At 38.4% G+C, this 10,673-nt stretch overlaps 1 pseudogene; it reads right to left on the minus strand.

Annotated features, from left to right (window-relative positions):
- Positions 1-239: 239 nt before the first annotated feature.
- On the minus strand, positions 240-3,753 carry LOC114258453 (pre-mRNA-splicing factor SLU7-like; annotated as a pseudogene).
- Positions 3,754-10,673: the final 6,920 nt, after the last annotated feature.

Below are 10,673 nucleotides of genomic sequence, written 5' to 3' on the forward strand. Positions count from 1 at the left end.
TAGATTCACACAGTGCAATAGGCACCAAAGAAATTTAGCACATAAACAAATAGTATTACTATACAAAAACCAAAACAACGTTCCACGTGTAGCATACATAAAATCTGTCAGTGTCACATTTTCCATTTTCCTATTTGCCTATAGAGGAAGATTACAGCTCAGTTGTCTCCTAGACACACACTTATGTCTGGTAATACTCTTTAGCTTAAACTCACTGCAGAAAGTCCTTTGCTGGATCATCATGGCAAAACTTCGTCACTGCCGTACTTCTCCATTACACTCTCCTTTTGGGACTTCAATTTCTCCTGATTAATCTTATAATTTTCATATAGCAATTGGGCTTGGGATGGAGCTGCTTGAATGTGAATATCGTGCCCCTTCTCAAATGCCGCCCAAGCATGGATGTTAAGCTGCTTTAACTCCAAAGCCTCACCAGTCGCTCTATCATAATTATCACCTTATAATACAAAGAAACAATTATTGAAGCAAATGAACGTAATAGAAGGTCTAAACTATGAAAACACTCACCGGATAGAACTTCTCATTTGGATCCGTAGCAGGAAGAGGATCCTCACTCATGGACCGGGTTTTGGGATCATAGTGGGCGGAATTGACATCAAGATTAGGAAGGTAATTTGTGATATCCTCTCGAATAAGCAAGTTTCTGACAAAAAAGGAAATAAAAAAGAAAGATGTATCAAACGAAATTTCTACAAGACAAATGTTTAAACAAATTAATAGGAAGGAGAAAAGAAGACGACAAAAACTCACCTAACCGTTCCGGTACTTCCACCACCTGCAGTACAGATACGCTTCTCAACCTTTGCAAAGTCCATCTGTTTGCTGTCATCAACCTTGGCCTCATCTACTTTCAGAGCATCCTCATTGTCTTCTTCAATGTGATTACTGTTTTTCTCCTCTAACTTCTTCACAGCTGTTTTTTTTTCAAGAAATTCCTTCTAGCTTCATTTTTTGCTTCATAACTCTTAACCACAAGGGCATAATAGTATTTTGGGTCGTAACCATTCCAAAGGTCATGTTTGGCATCATAATCCAGCTGACTATTCTCTATTTTCTCATCTGGTGCAATGTTCTTGTTGGTCCACTTTGCACCCACTTTGCGAGGCCTTTCCGTGCATGACATTGCATTGTGTGACATAGCTCCACAGCTGTAGCAAACACATAAAAAGCTCAATCATTAGTTGTTTTTTCCATTTACGGTAAATAGTCATGACGACTTTTTCCATATTTTTCCTGACTGCCAAAAAGGCATATTTGACAATCTCAAGCTCATATATTCAATGTCCAAAGGAACATTTTCATGATCTTATAACCCATATAATGACACAGTTCTGTATTACCAACTGCACCTAAGCAAGTAGCATGACATTCAATTCTGATCCTCGACAAACCATAAATTGGGGGCACAGAGAGAGAGACCTAGAACACTCCATTTCAAGCATATCTTCCTATTCTGACAAGTTACAATTTGATAAATTACTTCGCTATACAAGGGTCTCACTGTTTTAATTTTATCCAGGTCAAATCTACAGCCATCTTTCCTACAAGTTTGAGATCAGGTCATACTTTAGATTATTCCCCAACGGATATCAAAATATCACATGGAGAAGCAACCAAAAAGCATGTTCCCTTTTTTCGTTCAGTTATTGATTCAACATAGAAGAAATCATCAAGCCATTCTACAACGTACCAACAACCACTTAACATTAAAAGATGAGTTTAATTTGCATTCTACATAACCAACTAACATGTGACAACCATTATAAACTTCATAGAAGGAAATAGGAAACAGACATATTCATTAGGAGACATTGAAAAGGCATGAAAAATTTTACTCACTTTTCACAGGCACCAGGCCTGTACTTGTCAGCCAAAAATGTTTTGGCACCTCGGTCATTCCATGACTTCGTATGATTGGATTCTGATTTCCGTTACCTTTGATGTTTCAAGCTCTGAAAAATCAAAATCAAAATTCAAATCAAATTCAAGTTCAAATTCAAAATTTACAATCTCAGCACCAATAGCAAGTGAAAGTGCACAAATGGAAAACAAAAAACATACCAGTCCATCTGCATTGAGATACCAAGGTGCATATGACATATAATGAGGAACATGAGGGTTTTTTTCTTTTCCAGCTTCATCAACCTCAGCTGATGCAAGCCCAGCCTTACGCGCTTCATCCAATTCCAGCTGTTTTCAATGGTCCTCCCTAGATTTAAATGCCACTGCAATCCCCAAAGAAAGATATGTTATTGCTTCAAGTTAAAATGGAAAGACAATATTTAAAAAAAAATTTAAAAAAAATTAAAAATGCAGGAATAGACAACAAAACAATGTTGCAATTACCAAAATTTTGATATAAGTTGAGCTATACAGAGGAAAATAAATAAATTCATTCTTTCACACACATAACAGAATTGACTCAATTCCAATCATCCGAGTGGTAACTTCAATCACATAAACTCAAATATAAAACGAAAATAACCAGATTTACTTTGTGAAGCTTCTCCTTAGATATTTCAGAGTAATGAGCAAAAATGGTTCCTTTACTGTTGTCACTCATTCTTTCTAAAAAAGGAGACTCTGGCAGTCAAATTATATTACGCAAAAATCAAAATCCTATGTCCAAGACTAGGAGTCTTGTTAAATGGAAATAGTCCCAGGATGCTTATGTCAAAGATAGCATAAATTTTTTTTTTTTTTTTTTTTGGGGGGGAGGGGGGTTGTCCGTATCGTGTCCATTGTTGGACACTCCTGACATGTGTCCACACTCATCAAAATGTGACTTATTTAAAAAATAAAAAAATATAAAAAAATGAGATACACATGTCCACCAATTAAATACATGAAACTAATTATAAGTTTGAACTAAATAACTTAGGATACAATAATAAAAAATAAATAAATAAATAAAATTGTAAATTTATAATTTCAGTGTTATATTACATTTTTTTTACTATTTTTGAATGATATATTCATATATATATATATATATATATATTGTGTATGTCCCCCATGTGTCGTGTCTTGCAAATTTTTTTTTTTAAATTAGCATGTCAGCGTACCCATGTTTCTTAGGTGGGGGGAAATTATGAAGCATCAAGTTTGCCATATTGGCTCACATTGCAAAATCCATACAGAATAAAACAAATTTATTCATGAAAGCAACAAAGCAAAGCATAAATATAGATAATGTTTGTGGAAACACCAATTTCTATACACTACTCTGTAGATTTAGAGAAGAGAAAGAGTTAGGGAATGAGTTAGATTTCATTCCCTTTTATATTGATAATTGAGTAATTACAGGCAAAATTCTGATGAACCAAAATGGAATAAATAAGAATACAATCAATTATTTCCTATTCTAATATTTCCTATTATAACAATTTCCTATTCTAATACTCCCCCTCAAGCTAGTACAAAAATATCCCTTATGCCCAACTTGTTGAGAATGTCATGAAAGGATTTGCTCCCTAGTCCCTTGGTAAGAACATCAGCTAGTTGGTCCTCAGTCTTCACAAATGGAATCCATATGGTGCCACTAGTGAGTTTTTACTTGATGAAGTGCCTATCAATCTCCACATGCTTAGTTCTATCATGTTAAACTGGATTATGAGCTATGTTGGTTGTGGCCCTGTTGTCACAATGTAGTCGCATGGAGTCAATCTGATGAATTCCTAAGTCTCCCAACAATAGTTTAATCCATAGTACCTCACATACCCCCTGAGCCATAGTCCTGAATTCTGCCTCAGCACTAGATCAAGCAACCACATTATGTTTCTTACTTCGCCATGTAACTAGGTTGCCACCAACAAATATGCAGTATCTAGAAGTTGATCATCTGTCAGTGACTGATCTTGCCCAATCTGCATCAGTAAATGCTTCCACACTGAGATGGACATGTTTTGAGAAGTAGAGACCCTTTCCAGGAGAAGACTTCAGGTATCTCAAGATTCTCATAATTGCATCTAAGTGGGAAGTTCTAGGAGCATGCATAAACTGGCTCACCATGCTCACGGCAATGGCAATGTCTGGACGTGAGTGGGATAAGTATATGAGCTTACCCACTAGTCTTTGGTATCTCCCCCTATCCACTGGCTCTCCCTCTTGATCCTCACTAAGTTTCTGACCTGGTTCTAGAGATGTATCACATGGTCTACCTCCAAGCAGTCCAATTTTCTTTAACAAGTCAAGCACATACTTTCTCTGACATATAAAGATGCCATCCTTGCTCCTAACTACTTCAATACCCAAGAAATACTTCAAACGACCCAAGTCTTTAATTTCAAACTCCTTGGCTAAGTATTCCTTCAATCGAGAGATCTCCTCAATGTCATCCCCTGTCAAAACACTATCATCAACATAAACAATGAGAGTTGTGGTCTTACCATGTAAGGAGTGTTTCACAAACAAGGTATGATCAGCTTGACTCTTTTTGAACCCATATTTCAGTATAGCTTGAGCAAACCTTTCAAACCAAGCCCTAAGGGATTGCTTTAGTCCGTAAAGCGACTTTTAGAGCCCACATACTTTATCTTTAGACTTAGCATCCACAAAACTAGGAGGAATATCCATATAGACCTCTTCTGCTAGGTCTCCATGAAAGAAGACATTCTTCACATCAAACTGATGATATGGCCAATCCAAAGCAAGAGAGAGTAAGATTGTCACAGAGTTCATCTTAGCAACCAGTGCAAATGTCTCATAGTAATCTACCCCATATGTCTGAGTGAAGCCTTTAGCAACCAATCTTGCTTTGTACTGTTCTATGGAATCATCTACTTTGTGTTTTACCGTATACACCCACTTACACCCAACTGGATTTTTTTCTCTAGGTAACTCACCTAACTCCCAAGTGCCATTCTTGCTGAAAGCTCTCATCTCTTCCATCATGGCATATTTCCATTCAGGAATAGAGAAAGCATCCTGAAAAGTGATAGGTAGACTCACAGAAGACACTTTAAATAGAAATTCTTTATATGAGGAAGACAGATTAGAATAGGAGACATAATTAATAATAGGATGCTGAGTATATGAACTAACTCCCTTCTTATCAGCAATGGGAACATCAAGATCTAAAACATCAGGAATATGAGTACTAGAATTAGAATTACCTGGACTCTTAGGAGATAAGATTGACTCTGGGCACTCATCCGAAGAAGAAGTCGGCAGTAGTGGAGAGAGAGTAGGCTCTCGCATCTAGGTGACTTGTTGTTTGTCCTTGTCCTTGATATAAACTTTGCCTGCTTCCTTGCCCTCAACAACTATTGGCTCATCATTCTCTATATGTTCAACCACTGGTGGAAAAGAAACAGGTGTAACAAGAATCTCTTCACACCAAGGCTCCTCTTGAAGAGATGACTAGGATACCGGAGAAGGCGGAAAGTAAGGTTGAGACTCAAAGAACGTGACATCCATGGAGACAAACCATTTACGAGTGGGAGGATGATAACACATATAACCCTTTTGAGTGGCAGAATAACCCAGAAAAACACACTTAAGGGACCTAGTGTCATGACCCGAACCTGCCCCCATGGGTTAAGGACATAACCGACCAGTAATCACGAGATTACCTACAGCCTCAAACCAAATAAGACATAACTCATCAGAGTAAAAGGGCCAAACGGAAGCAATTTCAAACTTTTGTCCATAGAGCTGTGCTTATATGGCACATCAAAACAAACCATACATATACATGTTAACAACTCACATCAAAATATGTACATCAAAATATGTACTAATACAAAGTTCTGTACGTACAGGACCATTCGAGTCTAGGTCAGCCAATCAAAACTATATACAATCATAATCCAAAGTCCTCGCCAATATGAAAAAATATAATAAAATAACAAAAGGACGAAGACGAGTCTCGTGTGTGAGACGTATGGGCTGACTCTTCAAAACCTTGGTTGTCCCACACAAACTTCACTGAGGCTGGGTTTGGACGTCCCTTGGCTCACCTACAGACACATGAATGAGCGTGAGCGAAAGCCTAGTGAATAATATCAAATACGGAAAATACATGAACAGTATTTAGAACAATATACACCAAACGGCCTTGGGCCCAATTCATATTTCTATCAGGCATATATATATAAATACGTATAGGTAAAGTGACTACGATTCCAAACACATCAAACGGCCTTAGGCCCAATTCGTTCTTGTCCGACGGCCTTTGGCCCAATCATTTGTGTCATACGGCCTTTGGCCCATCCATTCATGTCATACGGCCTCTGGCCCATCCATTCTTTCATTCATGTCAAACTGGCCTTAGGCCCATTCATTCTTTCATTCATGTCAAACTGGCCTTTGGCCCATTCATTCTTTCATTCATGTCACACTGGCCTTTGGCCCATTCATTCTTCCATTCATGTCACACTGGCCTTTGGCCCATTCATTCTTTCATTCATGTCAAACTGGCCTTTGGCCCATTCATTCTTTTGGCATAGCAAACATTTGTCCACCATTCAAATTAACGAACTTATAAGACTTACATAGAAGTAAGCTATTGGACAAACAACATACTTCAGATATCTTTATTAAGATATTACTCACAGTGATCAGCTGGATGATTTGCCCTGGAGCTCGACCCAACACATTCCATGAACACAATGGGTCACAAACAATCCAATTCGTTCTTAATTCACACATTTCTCTTTAGGCTTCTTTCTTATTCTTTTAATTCATTCGTAATGCTCAATGCATGCCTAAAAGTACTTAGAAGTGAAAGAGAACGGAAAACAAAACACAGAACATCTTTACAAAATTTCTGAAACAGGGGTCCCCACTTGAGCGTGGACTTTCTTGCTCGAGTGGACCCATTAAGTTTGCAAAAGTACTGGTTGCCTCGTTTTTACACTCGAGCGTGAACTCAGACGCTCGAGTTGAAGGTCATTCTACATAGCTCCCCGCTTGAGCGTGAACTTTCCCGCTCGAGCGGACATCATGTCTGCAAAATATTCTGGGAGCTCATATTTCCCGCTTAAGCGGCAGTTCCCCCGCTCCAGCGGACGTCAAGAATTCTGGGTTTTCCAGAACTTATTCTTGAGCTCAAATTCGACCTTCAAAGGACCAAAACCCACAATTCTGGTTTCAAAACATGCAAATACAATATATATCATGAGTATACAAGCAAGATGAGGTCAATTGCTCAAAATCATGGCCCAATTCTTCAAAATAAATCAACATTCCTTTAGTATACTTAAGGCTCATGCATTCAACCCTCATATAAGCTTCATACCTTCAACAATCAAACATGCATGTTACAAATATGGTGCAAATGGTGTTCATTCTCATGAAGCTCAACTAAAACCATGCTTGCATGTATGATCCAACCCACAATTTTTCATATTTCATATATTACATGCTAGATTATGTAATTTCATAGGAATTCTCTACATGCATCCACATATGGGCTTCAATCTCAACTTAATCATCATTCAACTTTGAATTCACAAAGTTATAAACTAGAATCCATGAATTTACTCACCTAGAAGCTCAATCTTCCCAATTTATGGTAAATTCTTGAGTGTGTCTTCAAGATCACCAAGTTCCCTAGCCAAATCTCTACCTTGAGCTTCCTCTCTCACTAAATTCGGCTCCTCCCTCTCTCTCTAGAGCATAATTCAGCCAAATTGAATAAAAGAGAGGAGTTGAGTGTATAGTGCCCCTTTATATATAACTCCCACTAATCATAATTATCAATATTAAACAATTTGAGCACTACATCATCAATTTAATCTAATTAATATGATCCGAATCAATTTTCAATTAAATTTCACCGTAGGCTCTAAAAATTACGCTAATCACAATGGCGTAGTCAATTTCGGGTTCTATGGCCGATATGGCCTTCAATTTTCATTTATAACGGTAAGTTGAACAGATATTCCTACGGTGAACAGATAGAAATTCAAAACTACATATTTTCACATAAATGGCACACAAAATCATATCAAACACATAATCACATTCATACTAAGGACCAATTAGCATAATACGGAACAAGGTTATCACACCTAGGATCCAATTTACCACAAGTAGGAGAATGATTATGGACAAAACAAACACAGTCAAAGGTCTTAAGAGAAATGGAGAACCGGAAGAGGTAGATGCAAACAAAACTTGAATGGGGTTTTGTTTTTCAAGGATTTGGGCAGGAAGAAAATTAATCAAATAAGCGGCAATGAGAACCGTTTCCCTCTAATAGGATCGAGGAACCCGCATCTCAAAGGATAGACAACGGGCGACATCAAAGAGATGGCGATTTTTGCGTTCTGCAACACCATTTTGTTGAGGGGTATTAGTGCATGAAGTCTGGTGAATAATGTTATGTGTAGTGAAGTAAGTGGCAAGACCAAAGTCAATATATTCCCCCTCATTATTAGAACATAGAATTTTGACAATCGCCCCAAACTAAGTATAAACCATTTTATGGAAGTTTTGAAACACAGAAAAAACCTCACTGTTATCTTGTATCAAATAGACCCAAGTGGCCCTGGAACAATCATCTATGAAGGTAACAAACAATAACCGGTTAAAGACACAAAATGGGATGGACCCTATACATCAGAATGAATCAAAGAAAATGAAACGAAACTTTGATTAATAGAAGGAGCAAAAGAGGCTCTGTGTTGTTATCTAAGTTGACAAAACTCACATTAAAAATCTGACACATTGTTTTTCTCAAAAACAGAGGGAAATAAATGCTTAAGTAATAAAAATGAGGGATGTCCTAAGCGATGGTACCACATCCAAATCTCTTCCTTGGTGGATGGTAACTAAATAGATGAATGAGCCAGCTTGTCTGTATGATCCAGAATGTAGAGCCCATGTTCCTCTCTAACACTACCAATCCTCTTCCTCGTGATAATGTCCTAAAAAAAGACAATCATCAGGAAAAAAATGTCACACTATAATTTAAGTCACGGGTAATACAACTCAAAGATAAAAGATTAACACTGAAATTGGAAACATGGAGGACAGATGACAAAAAAAAAGGGAAAATGTGGCATGAATTAAACGTTTCCCTGACACAAAAGAAATGGTACCATCTGCAACACGTACTTTTTCCTGAGCTGAGGAGGGTTTATACTCTGAAATAAATTAAAGAAGCCAGACATGTGATCGAAAGCACCAGAATCAATAATCCATAGTACAATCGTATGAGAGAGCAATGCACATGGGGAGGAAGCCAAGTTACCAAAATTGGTAAAGAAAGAAGAGGGTGCACCTATAGCAAAACTACAGGCTCGACGGTCTAGCAAGTGGTGAAGAACAATCTCAAAATCCGAGGCAAATAACCCCAAAACATCAGCAGCAAAGGAGACAACTGGAGATGAAGATGGTGGCTCAACAGTGTTTAAAAGATAGGCTCGTGCATTGGCCCCTCAGCCTCTAGTACCAGACTGACCCCCTCGAGTACCAGGACGGTCTCCTTGGCCACCAGAGGGAGTTCCATGCAGCTTCCAACAAGTCTCTCGTGTGTGGCAAGGTCAATGATAGTAGTCATAATAAAGATTATCCTTCTTAGAGGAAGGACGAGAACCCCGAGTTGCACGGTCGCCATCATGAAAGGGTGCAAAAACCAAGGCCAAGCAATCAATAATAGCAGACAGAAGCATCGTAGAACAGTGACTCTCCTCATTCTGCACAAAAGCAAAGGCTTCCTAGAGAGAAGGAAGCACATCCATGCCAAGTACTCTGCTCCGAACCGGATCATACTCCACATTTAGCCCTTCCAAGAACTTGAAAACTCGCTCTTGTGCCACAAACTTTCGGTAACCAACAAAATCAGTAGGACAGACAGGTTTATAATCCTGAAGGTGATTAAATCGCTTCACCCATTGTTAAGAAAGGTAAAATACTGAAGGATAGTCATCTCACCTTGTACCGACCTTTCAATGGAGCGACGTAACTCAAAATCCTTGAAGAAGTTCCCCTTCCGAGAGTAAGTGGTAGTCACTGCCTCCCAAATATCCTGTGCAGAGTCCATAAAGTGATAGCCTTCTTCAATCTCGGGGACCATAGAATGTATCAACCAACCCATAATGAGGGAGTTGGTGATCTGCCATTGATCATAACTCAGATCCATGGTGGTGGGTGCTTGTATCCTGCCATCAACATACCCCATCTTCCCTCAGCTTTTCAAGAAAATAGTCAGATTCTACAACCACGCTAGATAGTTCTGACCATTGAATAGAGAAGTGGTGATTTTAAGGCTACGGTTGAGATTATCAATCATAGTAGAAGGTATAACGGAACTCTCGCTCTTAAATGGCTGAGAAGTTGTTGACTCACTAGTGAAATTTGCCATGAATATTCTACTAAGCAACCCTCAAACCTAGGACCAATCACAAACTCGAAAGATGGTGGAGGAACAAGCACAATAGTAACTAAAAAATCATAAAGAATAAAGAATAAAGAATCATCCAGTTTTTTTTTTTTTTACTGCATTTTTTTTCTAAGAAAACAGAGACAAATAGAGAATAAAGAGAGAACAAATAAAGATGACAAAATCAGAGGGAAACACATGAGGTAGTAGACGACCAACCATAGGGCCACAAAGGCACCAGTTGACCAACCAGCACTAGGCAACCAACCAGGTGACCACAACAACACCAGGCGACCAACCAGGTGCTGCCGACAGGCCTAAA

This window comes from Camellia sinensis, chromosome 7 (assembly GCF_055761805.1).
Source record: "Camellia sinensis isolate YWXY chromosome 7, ASM5576180v1, whole genome shotgun sequence".
In the NCBI taxonomy this organism is placed as follows: Eukaryota; Viridiplantae; Streptophyta; class Magnoliopsida; order Ericales; family Theaceae; genus Camellia; species Camellia sinensis.